The following is a 14,326-nucleotide window of genomic DNA, read 5'->3' on the forward strand; positions in this document are numbered from 1 at the left end:
ACCATAAATAAACACAAAGATGACATTTTCTATATTTGTGTGTCATTCAACATGGCAGGTAATAAGCCAAGAGAATTTATACCAAATGATACATGTTTCATTAGAAACATTTTCATTAGATACATTTGTTTCATTCCACATTTTGTCCCCTTTCCCGTCCCTCCTCTCTCCCTCTCAATCTCCTTCTTCCACTTTACTGATCTTCTCTTTATCTTTATGATACACAGTTCTCTCCCCCTTCTTCCCTGTATTTTGCTCTATTCTTATCTCACATACAATTCAGAAGCTATCATAAACATGCCTAATCATTTCCAGATGCCCTATAATTTTAAGAGTATTTGGGCTCTTACTTTTATATGCTCTGTAGGTCTGAAGCTCTAGAATCTGAACAGAAATCTCCAATAACTCCACATGCAACCATTGTAAGTCTTTCAACTGCACAGAACCTCAGTTTTTCCACTTATTAAAAAGAGACTAGGTAAATCATGAATTCTAGAATGACATGATTTACCTTCAACTTATTCACATCTAGAATTATGAATAGTACCCTATATCACTGAAAATTCCTTACCTGACCTCCATCTTTTTCATTTCTCTTCACATTGCCAACTACAGTGATAAATCTTCTTTGACCATTTTTCACCAAAAACCATCAATGGCTGTCTACTGCCTTTAGGAACAATCATTGATTTTTCACAACATTCACATATTTTAGAAATTTTTCTACAACATTTGACAAAATGATTATTCCAGATAAAGTCAAACAAAATTAATGTTTCATGTATCTTTCTTTTCTCTGGGGTGGGTGAATACTAGGGATTGAAACAAGGGGCACTCTACTACTGATATACATTCCCAGTTTATTTTTTTAATTAAAGCTTTATAGTTATACATAGTAGTTTGTGTCCTGACAAATTTGTACATACATGGCCTTCTATTTCAGTTCATGTTCTCCCTTTTTCCCTCCTCTCCTCCCTCCCTCCATTCTCCTTCCTGTACTCGACTGATCTTCCTTTCACTAATCTATTTTTGATTGGTCTTTCTTCTTACAGATAAGGGTGAAATTTTCTTTGGTATATTCATATATGCACACAATATGATTTTTAAAAATTCATTCCACATTGTCCCCTTTCCCATCCCTCCTCTCTCCCTCTCAATCTTCTTTCTTCACTCTACTGATCTTCCCTGTATCTTTATGATACCCAGTTCTCCTCTACTGCTTCCCTTTATTTTGCTCTAGCTTCAACATGAAAGAAAACATTCGACACTTAATTTTCTGACACTGGCTTATTTCACATAGCATGATGTTCTCTATTTCCATCCATTTATGTACAAGTGCCATAATTTTATTCTTCTTTATTCCTGATTAAAACTCCATTGTTTACATATACCACAATTTTAATCCATTCACTTATTGATAGGCATATGCATTGATTTGGCTATTGTGAATTATGCTGATATAAACAATGAGTTGGCTATATCACTATAGTATTTTGGTTTTAGTTCTTTTGGATAAAAACCAAGGAGTGGTATAACTGGGTCATATGGTGTTTCCGTTCCTAGTTTTTTGAAGAATTTTCATAGTGCTTTTCCAGAGTGGTTGAACTAGTCTGTAATCCCATCAACAATGTTTGAGTGTACTTTTTTCCCCCAATCCTCTCCAGCATTTATTTATTTGTTTGTGTTCTTGATAATTGCCATTCTAACTAGAGTGAGATAAAATATTTGTATAGTTTTGATTTGCATTTCTCTGATTGCCAGAGATGTTGAACATTTTTTCATATATTTGTTGGCCATTTTTGTTTCTTTTTTTCTTTCTGTTTTTTTTTTTTTTTTTTTTGATAAGGGAATGCTGATCCATAATAGGAAGGGGGCAAGGGGAAAATGGAGGAACTTTGATTGGGCAAAGGGGAAGGAGAGGAGGGGACCTAGGGGCAGGAAAGATGGTGGAATGAGATGAACATCATTACCCTAGGTACATATATGACTGCACATATGGTGCAATGCTACATTGCATATATTTAGTTCTTTTGCTCATTTATTGCTTATGTGGGTTTCTGGTATTAAGTTTTTTTAGTTCTTTATATATTCTGAATGTTAATTCCCTGACAGAGAAGAAACTGGCAAAGATTTTTTTTCCCATTCTGTTGGATCTCTCTTCACACTCCCATTTCCTTTGCTATACAGAAGTTTTCAAGTTTGATGGTATCCCACTTATTGATTCTCAGTTTTATTTCTTGAGCTTTGAGGATCTTTTTTCCAATAAACAGAGATCTTTTCTCCAACATATATTTTTGGCAACTTTGTCAAATATCAGATGGCTGTAAGTACACAGCTTTGTCTGAGTTTTCTATTCTGTTCCAATTGTCTTCATGCCTATCTTGATGCCAATACCATGCTGGTTTTGTCACTATAGCTCTGTAGTATAATTTCAGATCAGGTAATGTGTTGCCTCCTGCATTACTCTTCTTGCTCAGTATTGCTTTGGCTATTCTGGATCTCTTATTCTTTCAAATGAATTTCAGGATTGTTTTTCTAATCCTGTGAAGAATATCACTGATATTTTGATGGGGATTGTATTGAATCTGTATACTGGTTTTAGTAGTATGGTCATTATGACAATATTAATTCTGCCTATTCAAGAAAATTGGAGGTATTTCCAACTTCTAAGGTCTTTGATTTCTTTATTCACTGTTCTACAATTTTCATTTCACCTCATTGGTTAGAATAATTCCCAATTTTACATGTTTGTTTGGTTTTTGAGGTTATTGTGAATGTGATAATTTTCCTGATCTCTTTCTCTACAGAATCAGTGTTCAAGTATAGAAAAACTATTGATATTGATAAATGGGCATTGATATGGTATCCTGATACTTTCTGAATTCATTCATTAACTCTAGAAGTCTTCTGTTGGAGTTTTTTTGGACCTTCTAGATATAAGATATATCATCAGCAAACAGATAGTTTGACTTCTTCTTTTCCTATTTGTAACCCTTTAATGTTTTTCTCATTGAGAATTATATTAAATAGAAGTGGTGAGAGTGGACATCCTTGTCTTGGTCCTGATTTTACAGGAAATGCTTTCAATTTTTCTACATTCAGTATGATGTTGATTTAGGGTTTGTCATAGATAGCCTTTATATCACCACAGATACTTCTGAAATCCAGAGGGTCATTAGAAACTATTTTGGAAAATATAGAAAACATTGACAAATTTCTAGATACACATGACCTGCCCCAATTGAACAAGGAAGATACAGAAAACCCAAATAGAACAATTCCAAGTAATGAAATTGAAACAGCAATTAAAAGCCTTCCAGCAAAGAAAAGTCCAGGATCAGATGATTCTTGAGTTCTACCAGAACTTTAAAGACGAACTAACACTAGCCTTTTTCAAATTATTCCATGAAATTTAAAGGGAAGGAATGTTCCCAAATACATTCTATGAAGCCAGTATAACCCCAATACCAAAACTATACAAAGACACATCAAAGAAAGAAAATTGCAGAACATAAATACAAAAATCCTTAATAAATATTAGCAAACCACATTAAAAAATGCATCAAGAAATAGCTGGGCATGATGGCACACACCTGAATTCCCAGCAGCTCAGGAAGCTGAAGCAGGAAGATAGTAAATTTGAGGCCAAACTCAGTAGTTTGTGAGGCCTTAAGCAAGTTAGTGAGACCCTGTCTCAAAACTTTAAAAAGGGTCTGGGTATATAGCTCAGTGATAAAGTGCTCATGTTTTCAATCCCTGGTACCAAACACAGACACACACACACACACACACACACACACACACACACACCAAGAAAATAATAAACCATGATCACCATGATCAAGTGGGTTTAATCCCAGGGATACAAGGTTGGTTCAACATATGCCAATCAATAAATGTAATTTACCACTTAAATAGAATTAAGGATAAGAATCACATGATCATCTCAATAGATGCAGAAAAGGACTTTGATGAAATCCAGTATCCACTCATGTTAAAAATGCTGCAGAAGCTAGGAACAGAAGGAAATTATCCTAGCCCTTTTGATTTTTATTTTGAGATACAGTGTTGCTAAGTCACTGAGGCTGACTTCAAACTTGTGGTCCTCCTGCCTCAGCCTCCCAAGCTGCTGGGATTTCAAGTATGTGGAACTATGCCTAGCATAAGTTTCTTATATAATTAGAAAGAAGATAAATTCTTCACTATACTACACTGAAAAGAGCCTAGCAATGTTACTAACATTTGCTGTGGGTACTTATTTTGATAACTCATTAATACTTGTATTACTAACCCACCTTTATGTCTCATCCATAGTATTAACCATTTCAGGTGGCAACAGAAGAAAGAGGCGTTGAGCTTGCCATGGAGAGGAAAGGCTTATGACAGAATTTGTTTGTATCAACCTGGCTTTCAGGGACCCCTATAAGGAACTCCCACCCACAATATATATTATATATTTAATTTTTTTTGTTGTAGATGGACACAATATTTTTATTATTTATTTATTTTATATGGTGCTGAGGATTGAACTCAGGGCCTCACATCTACAAGGCAAGCGGTCTACTGCTGAGCTACAGCCCCAGCCCCTCCACAATATATTTTTAAAAACCTTAAAATTCAACAATAAAAAAGGTAATAACCCAACTGAAACATGGGCACAAGGTCTGAACAGCATATTCCTCCAAAGAAGACGGAACAATGGTCAATATCAATCACATGAAAAGAAGTTCAACACCATTTTTCATTAGGAAAATGTAAATCAAAATCACAATGATATACCATTTCATAGCTACTAGATGACTATAATAAAAAAGACAAACAAAGGCTGGGATTGTGGCTCAGCGGTAGAGTGCTCGCCTAGCATGGGCAGGACCTGGGTTCCATCCTCAACACCATGTACAAATAAAGGCATTGTGTTTCATACATCTAAACTTAAAAAATACTGCTCGCTTCGGCAGCACATATACTAAAATTGGAACGATACAGAGAAGATTAGCATGGCCCATGCGCAAGGATGACACGCAAATTCGTGAAGCGTTCCATATTTTTGTGATTATCTTAACCACCAAACCATTCCTTCTGTAGCTCAGGAGAGCACCCCTCCATCCCATCTGCTCGCAATATCCCATAATCTTTGTGCTCTCGCTACAGTTCTTTGGGTTCCATATTTTCCTTATTCCCCTCCCAAATCTAGCTGGATTGCAGAGTCAAGTTTATGATTATGAATAAAAACTAAATGACAAAAAATAAATAAATAAATAAATAAATAAATGTTAAAAAAAAAGATTTATTAAAAAAAAAGACAAACAAAATAAACAGTGAGGATGTGGAGAAACTGAACCCTCATTTACTATTGGTGAGATTGTAAAATTATGTGGCCATTTTGGAAAACAGTTTTGTAGTTCCTCAAAATGTTAAAGACAGATTTGCCATGACACAGCAGCTCTACATCTAGATACACAACCCTCAAAAAGAAAATATACAGCATACAAAAAGTTATACATAAATGCTCATAGCACCATTTTCTATAATAGTCCAACAAGTAGAAACAATGTAAATGTCCATCATCTGATGAATGAAGAAATGTTGGTAAATCCATATAATGAAATATTGTGGCAAAGAAAGGGAATAAAGTAGTGATTCATGCTACATGGATGAACACTGAAAACATGCTAAGTGAAAAAAGGCACACAAAAAAACATATATATGTGTGATTACAGTTATAGGAAATGTTCAAAATAGGGAAATCCATAGAGACAGAAATTAGATTGGTAGGTAGAGACTGCTTAGCATGTACAATGCCTTAAGTTCAATCCTCCCAGCACCACAAAAACAAAAAACAACAACAATCCTTATGGTTCTTACCACTGAGCTGAAGATGCAGCTCAGAGATAGGAGTGCTTGCCAACCACATGCAAGGTCATGGGGGTACAGGAAATTAAAGCTAAAAGTTATAGGATTTCTTTGGGGGAGATGAAAATGTGTTCAAAATTGGATAGTAATGATGATTATACCACACAGTCAACACACTACACACCACTATATACTTGAAAATAATGAATTTTGAAATATGTAACTAATATCTCAATAAAACTCTTATTGAAATATAAAATAAGAGGATGACAACAAGTGGGGAGGTAGTCCAAAGGAGGAGGGATTAAATTCTATTTTTTGAATTTTCAAAATAAGAAAAATGATCTACATTCACAGGGGAAAAGAGCTAGAATCAGAAAAATTAAAAAGATCCCTCCTTTATGAAGAAGATAGGTCTTACACAGTACTCTATAAGGGTCACTGCTTACAGAGACTGCCACATGAATGGAATTGTACTAAGCACTGTCCAGCACCCAAACATAAGGAAAAGCATGTTGGAATGCATAAAACAGTCCTAATCAAAGAATGTATGAAAGGGAGCATAAGGTGAGCATATGAAAGTCGAGGGATGACCCGGAAAGGAGAATAGGACACAACTAGTAGTGAAGTATGGCATATGGGAAGCACATGGATTCTGGAAGCAATTCCCTAAATTTGAAATCTGGCTCCACCATTTACTACTGGGTGGCCATGGGGAAGTTACTTAATATTTCTGAGTTATCAATTTCTTTATCTGTCAAAAGGGGTTAACCCTACTTTCACTTCCTTGAAGTAATGGAAGGACTAACTTCATTCATTTTAAGTGCCTGAAATATCAGTATACAAAGGAAGTATCTACTGTAGGTACTATCATTTGAGTCTAGACTTCTGTTTATGCTTATTTCTTTATCATAAATAAAACAAAACCTGTGGCTTAACAGTGAACTCCTAACTTGTTATCACTTTTTAAGATAGTGAAAACTAAGACCATGCCACTAATTTCTTCACTTAATAAAAATGTTTAATGGCTTTACAGTGTACAATCATTGTGGGATGCAAAAGTAAATAAAGACTCCCTGATTCTAATCCAGATCAGTAGTGAAATGGCAAACTCACCATCCAACAGCTGCCTGGTAGGCGATGTGATTCAACTTGGTGGTCTTGGTCTCATTTCAAATTCACAATTAGCTGCACTTCTAGCCCTCGGCAACAAATAGTATAAACAAAGTGTCTTTTCAAATAAGAATCAAGATGTATAGATAAATTCTTTTTAATTTTTTGTAGCTGTAGATAGATAGCATGCCTTTATTTTATTTTTTATTCATTTTATTTATATGTAGTACTGAAAATTGAACTCATTACCTCACACATGCTAGGCAAGCGCTCTGCCTCTGAGCGACAACCCTAGCCCCTCTAGATGAATTTGAAAAGTCAGTTCTGTTGGTGCTGCTTTTATATGTATGTGTGCTGTTCTGTTAATTTGGCACTTTAAAAACATAAAATTTATTCAAGGCAAATTTTATCATTAAGATAACAGAAAGCACCCACTTCTATTAAAGGATAAATTCTATCAATATTGGTAAATACTCATTATTTTAGGAGCATTTTTTTAAAATTAAAGCATTAAAAAAACCTTACAATCGATACCTGCTAATATTCCACTTTCACAGATAAACAGAAAGAATGAAAGATTAAGGAAGTTATTTTACTTTCAAATACTGTATTTATGGCTACTAAACTAAAAACCTAATATGGTTTTCTGTGGCTGTATTCATTAACGTAATTTAGAAGAGCACATAAAGTAATTATGTGATTTTGAGTTCTTAAGAATACTTAATGGGGGCTGGGGTTGTAGCTCAGTGGTAGAGCACTTGCCTAGCATGTATGATGCACTGGGTCCAATTCTCGGCCCCACATAAAAATAAATAAATAAAATAAAGGTACTGTGTCCACCTACAACTAAAAAAAATTTTTTTTAATCTCTCACCAAAAAAAAAAAAAAATGAATGAGGTATAATTTTATGGGAAGTGTGGAGTAATTATTCTAGCTAAAATTTATAACATAATATCCTGAACTTTATAGGATAGACTTTGGAAGGATTATTATTTAGAGAGCTGTTTTGAAAAATATTCAAGGCTTTTGTCAATTCTTTCAAAGAGTCAAAACTCTATCTTTTAAAAATATTTTTTACTTGTAGATGGACATAAAACTTTATTTTATTATTTTTATGTGGTGCTGAGAATCAAACCCAGTGCTTCATATGTGCTAGGCAAGCACTCTACCACTGAGCCACAACCCCAACCCCTGAACCCTATCTATTAAAATCATCTATCATTCTTGTCAATTTTCTCTTTCTCAGTTAGGAACTGGTCTAACCAGATCTCATTTGACAATGACTCTGGGTGAAGTGCAGGACTTTTTAAACATCATTTCCATGGACTTAATGAAATTTTGTATCACTAAGATTTGCAATTTACTGTACTATATATACTATATTGTCAGATGTTTAAATGTTTACCAGAGTATACTGCTGAACACTTACATATTAAAACAACTTGTAACTGAGAGCTCAGCCAGATAATAGTCTGTCTTCCTTATTGCACTTATAGTCCATTTTCTAATATCTGTATAAATTAGTCCATCTTCCTAACAGGATGCTAATTACTTAGAATAAAGAAAATAGTCCATATAAGTAGTGTCCACTCACCTAGCAAATGTACAAAATGTTTGTGGAATAAAAGAAAGACCACTGCTCAGAGAAAGAAAGCACCCTTAAGAGGATACAAAAGCCCATATGGCAATGGGAATCTTAAAAATGACCCCAGCCCAGGTTAGGAATGTAGCTCAGAGGACAACACCTGCCTAGCATATGCAAGGCCCTCAGTTCAATCTCCAGTACCACACAAACAAACAAATAAAAAATGACTGCAGTCTTTGACAAGGGAACTGTGGCAGGACCAGCCTAGAAATGTGATAATGGAATATGGGCTCCTGGTATCTAAAGTAGAACTGTGACTAGTTCAAAATCACTTTGATTCAGTGAAGTGCTTACAGAGAAGAGAGCAACCATGAAAAAAACAAAGGATAGAAATTAATTCATTCAACCAATATATCCTGAGCACCTACTATGTCACAGGGATCTGTGTAGCCACTGTAGATACAGCAATAAAACAGACAATGTGACTGCCCTCATGGAACATAATGCTTATAAGGAGAAATTCAATAAACCAATAAACAAAAGTGTCAGATGAGTACCATAAAGCAATGACATGGAAAACAGTGAAATAAGCAGGGAGGTACTTATATAAAGTGTTCAGAGGAGGTAACACTTGAGCAACATCCAAATAAAATGAGGGAGTCATATGAATCTCTGGGTATCATTTCATGAAGCAGGAAAATAAATAGAGGGGGCTAGGGATGAGATTCAGTGGTAGACCACTTGCCCTGCATGCAAAAGACCCTGGGGGGAAGGGGACACTAAATAGAAAGATTCCATGTTAGAGCAAAAATAGTAAAAAAAAAAAAAAAATCACTGAAAAGACTGTATGACCAGAGAACAGTGTGAACAAGACAGGGAGTGGAAGCAGATGGATTGGATTTCTCAACAAAGTGATGGGGAAGAAGCTACAGGGTTTAGAACAGAAAAGTAACAAGGCCTAGTACACGTTTTTTGATTTTATTTTATTTTTTGGTTCTCAGAGCTAAACCAAGGGGTGTTAACCACTGAGCCACATCCCCAGCCCTTTTGACTTTTAGGAAGGGACTTGCTAACTTGCTGAGGCTGGCCTCAAACTTGGGAACCTACTGCCTCAGCCTCCTAAGTCACTGGGATTACAGGCATGTGCCACCACACCCAGGTAATACCTATTTTTAAAAAAAAATTTGAGTCACACTGGTGATCAGAAAAGTAAACCTTATGTGACCTTACAAATGAAAATCTTAAGAAGGGCCTATCCGGGCTGGGGATGTGGCTCAAGCTGTAGCGTGCTTACCTGGCATGCATGCAGCCCAGGTTCGATCCTCAGCACCACATATAAACAAAGATGTTGTGTCCGCCGAAAACTGAAAAGTAAATATTGAAATTCTCTCTCTCTTTAGGAAAAAAAAAAAAAAAGAAGGGCCTATCTTTAGAATTCTTGCTGCTAAGTCTTATCATGTTACCTAAAAAGTTTAAGATAAATTTTAGAAGCATTTGTTGTAATATTGTCAAATACCAAAACAATATATAAATTAATTATGCCAGCATTAATCTCAATCTAAAATTCACTTATTCCAATTTATAGAAAACATTTATCAAAGATTTTCTCTTTTTTTCCTTACACTGTAGGCAGGTGACGGCCGGAAAAAAAAAAATGGATTTTTGCCAAAATGCTGCTACTGCCCCCTAGTGCCCATTTCAAAGAATGAACACCTTCACAAAGCAGTTTGAAAATGCTAAGGAATGCATACACTGAATTTTGGAATAGAGCTTCTAGCATCCTCTGCTGACAGGATTTTGCAGGTATAATTAAATTGCTTGGCTTTAAATAATACTAATTTTCCTTTCAAGTTAAAAATCATTAAGCATTCTCACACTGTTTTTTAAAAACTTTTCTTCCTAGCTTCAATTAAATCAAAATTAATCATTAAATCAAATATTGATGATGATTATAAAAACGATAAAACCTTACATTTTTGAGTGCTCAGTATATGCCAATTCCTGTTAACTCTTCATGAATCACTTTATTCTCAAATGAATTCCTGAAAACTAAAATAAATGTTGGCCATGGTGGTACACATCTGTAATCCGAATAATTCAAGAGGCTGAGGCAAGAGGATCACAAGTTCAAAGCCAGCCTCAGCTACTCAGCAAAACCCTCAGCAACCTAGTGAGTCCCTGTCTCAAAAAATAAAAAAGGCCTGGCAATACAGCTCAGTGGTAAAGTACCCCTGGGTTCAATCCACTACGAAAATATAAATTCTGAAAAAGAAGAGAAGTTTTAGCCACTTTTAATTCTTTAACTTTTCCCTATGTATGAGGAAAAGAGACTGACTAATACAGGTGGTTGGCAATGAACAATGCCAAAGGGATGAAAACTCTCAGAACAGAAAGACAGAGAAGCACAGTGGTGGCCCAAATTTGGACTCCCAATCACAGAACGTGCCAGCCAGGGAGTCATATAAAGTTCATGAAAAACAGGTGCTCACAACTAAAAACGCACTGTTACATCCAGCCCTTAGTTACGGTCATAAAAATCTAAATTTCAATTTTCTGTAGTAATGGGAAACAGAATAGCAAGAATGAGGAAAATCCTCAATAATCCCAAAGTCTCCATTTAATCATGAGTTACAACCTTCTTCACCTTAAAAAAAAACTGGTTCAGGGCTGGGGTTGTGGCTCAGTGGTAGAGCACTTGCCTCACACGTGTGAGGTATTGGGTTTGATCCTCAGTACCAAATAAAAATAAATAAATAAAGATATTGTATCCCCTATAACTAAAAAAAATATTAAAACAAAAATACTTCTGGGGCTGGGGTTGTATCTCAGTGGTAGAGTACTTGCCTAGCATGTGTGAGGCACTGGGTTCAATCCTCAGCATTACATAAAAATAAATAAATAAAATAAAGGTATTATGTTCATCTATAACTAAAAAAATTTAAAAAGAAAATCTTCTGGGGGGGATGGGGTTGTGGTTCAGCGATAGAGCGCTTGCCTAGCATGTGTGAAACACTAGGTCACTAGGTTCAATTCTCAGCATCACATATAAGCAAATAAATAAAGAAAGAAATAAAGTCCATCAATAACCAATAAAACTTTTTTTAAAAGACCTTCTGGGGGCTGGGGATGTGGCTCAAGCGGTAGCACACTCGCCTGGCATGCGTGGGGCCTGGATTCGATCCTTAGCACCACATACAAATAAAGATGTTGTGTCCACCGAAAACTAAAAATAAATAAATAAATAAAAGAATTATTTTTAAAAAAAAAAAAAAACACCTTTTGGTTCATGTACAATAATAGGAATGGTTAAAAAATTATTTTTCACCTCCTTTCTCTAACCCTTCCCACCTTAATTTTTGTTTACTTATCTCATTACAAAAAATAATAATAAAGCTTCAAATTCTATTTTAAAGAACAATTTTATACAATGGTGTATAAGTAAAATGAAGTAAAAAATGAGTGATATACATTAATATTTCCAATCCATGATTTAGGCAAACTAAATTTATCAGTAAGTAAAGTAAAATGCATATGAATAAAATGTAATCTATTTCAGCAGTGCAGTTTATAACATACCTACTAACATGTAATCTGGTAATTTTCCTTCAAATTCTGGAGCTATCAAAAACTCATGTTGAATAGCCTCAAAAAAAAAATAAAATGCTTGGGAATCAATCTAACAAAAAACGGTGAATGACCTTTACAGTGAAAACCACATAACACTAAAGAAAGAAATTGAGGGGCTGGGGATATGGCTCAGCGGTAGCGCGCTCGCCTGGCATGCGTGCGGCCCGGGTTCGATCCTCAGCACCACATACCAACAAAGATGTTGTGTCCGCCGAGAACTAAAAAACAAATATTAAAAAGTTCTCTCTCCTCTCTCACTCTCTCTTAAAAAAAATAAATAAATAAAAAATAAAGAAAGAAATTGAAAAAGACCTTAGAAGATGGAAGGATCTGCCATGCTCTTGGACAGGCAGAATTAACACTGTCAAAATGACCATCCTACCAAAAGCATTATGCATATTTAATGAAATTCCTATTAAAATCCCAATGACATTCTTCATAGAATGAGAAAAAGCCATCACGAAATTCATTTGGAAAAATAAGAGGCCCAGAAAAGCCAAAGCAATCCTTAGCAAGAAGACTGAAGGAGGAAGCATCACAATACCAAACCTTAAACTATACTACAGAGCCATAGTAACAAAAACAGCATGGTACTGGCACCAAAACAGACACATATACCAATGGTACAGAATTGAAGACACAGAGACAAACACACATAAATACAGTTATCTCATACTAGACAAAGGCACCAAAAACATATATTAGAGAAAACACAGCCAATTCAACAAATGGTGCTGAGAAAACAAGAAATCTACATGTAGCAAAATGAAATTAAACCTGTCTCTTACCCTATACAGAACTCAGCTCAAGTGGATCAAAGACTTAGGCACTAGAACACAGACCCTGCGCCTAATAGAAGAAAAAGTAGACCCAAATCTCTCTATGTTGGCTTAGGAACTGATTTCCTTAACAAGACTCCTAAAGCACAAGAAGTAACATCAAGAATCAATAAATGGGATGGATTCAAACTAAAAAGCTTTTTCTCAGCAAAGGAAACAATCAAGAATATGAAGAGAGAACCTATAGAATGGGAGAAAAATTTTACCACATGCACCTCAGATAGAGCACTAATTTCCAGGATATAGGAAGAACTAAATAAGCTCAACACCAAAAAGGCAAATAACCCAATCAATAAAGGGGCTAAGGTACTGAACAGCACTTCACAGAAGAAGAAATACAACTAACCAACAAATAAAATATATGAAAAAAATGTTCAATATTTCTACAATCTGAGGAACACAAATCAAAACTAGATTTCATCTCAGTCTAGTCAGAATGGCAATTATCAGGAATGCAAGCAAGGGCTGGGGTTGTGGCTCAGTAGTAGAGTGCTTGCCTAGCATATGTGAGGCACTGGGTTCGATCCTCGGCACCACATAAAAGTAAAATAAAGGTATTTTGTCTACCTACAAGTAAAAAATAAATGTTTAAAAAAAAGAATACAAGCAATAATAAATTTCGGCAAGGATGTGAGAAAAAAGACACACTCATACACTACTGGTGGTTGCACACTGGTGCAACCAATTTGACCCAGCTATCCCACTCCTTGGTCTATACCCAAAGGAATTAAAAATCAGCATACTACAGTGACACAACCACATCAATGTTTATAGCACACAACAGCTAAACTATGGAACCAACCTAGATGCCCTTCAACAGATGAATGGATAAAGAAAATGTGGTACATAAACACAACGGACTATTACTCAGCCCTTAAGGAAGAATGAAATTATGGCGTTTGCTGGTAAATGGATTGAGCTTAGATTATCAAGTTAAAAATCATTAAGCGTTCTTACACTGTTTTTTAAAAAGTGAAATAAACCAATCCCAAGAACCAAAGACTGAATGTTTTCTCTGATATGAAGATGCTAATTCACAATAAGAGGGGAAGGATGGATAGGGAAGTCTAGAAGTACTTTGGATAAGACACAGGGGAGTGAAGGGAGGGGAGGGAAGTGGGGTAGGAAGGACAGGAGAATGAATTGAACATTTTGACCTATGTGCATATATGATTACATGACTAGTATAATCCTACATCATGTACAACCAGAAGAATGAGAAGTTATATATGTCAAAATGCATTCTATTGTCATGTATAACTAATGAGAACAAATTTTTTAAAAACTCATTGAGAAAGCAGAATAATA

At 35.3% G+C, this 14,326-nt stretch overlaps 1 protein-coding gene and 1 non-coding gene across 2 annotated transcripts in view; one reads left to right on the top strand and one right to left on the bottom strand.

The window, feature by feature from the left end:
- The window catches only part of Wdr70 (WD repeat domain 70), a 300,524-nt gene that overhangs the window by 264,511 nt on the left and 21,687 nt on the right, over positions 1-14,326 (bottom strand). The gene's annotated exons all lie outside the window — the stretch shown is intronic.
- On the top strand, positions 4,943-5,049 carry LOC113191906 (U6 spliceosomal RNA). The gene has a single exon (XR_003301950.2). It is a non-coding gene; the product is annotated as a U6 spliceosomal RNA (small nuclear RNA).

The sequence above is a fragment of the Urocitellus parryii genome, chromosome 1 (genome assembly GCF_045843805.1).
Source record: "Urocitellus parryii isolate mUroPar1 chromosome 1, mUroPar1.hap1, whole genome shotgun sequence".
Classification (NCBI taxonomy): Eukaryota; Metazoa; Chordata; class Mammalia; order Rodentia; family Sciuridae; genus Urocitellus; species Urocitellus parryii.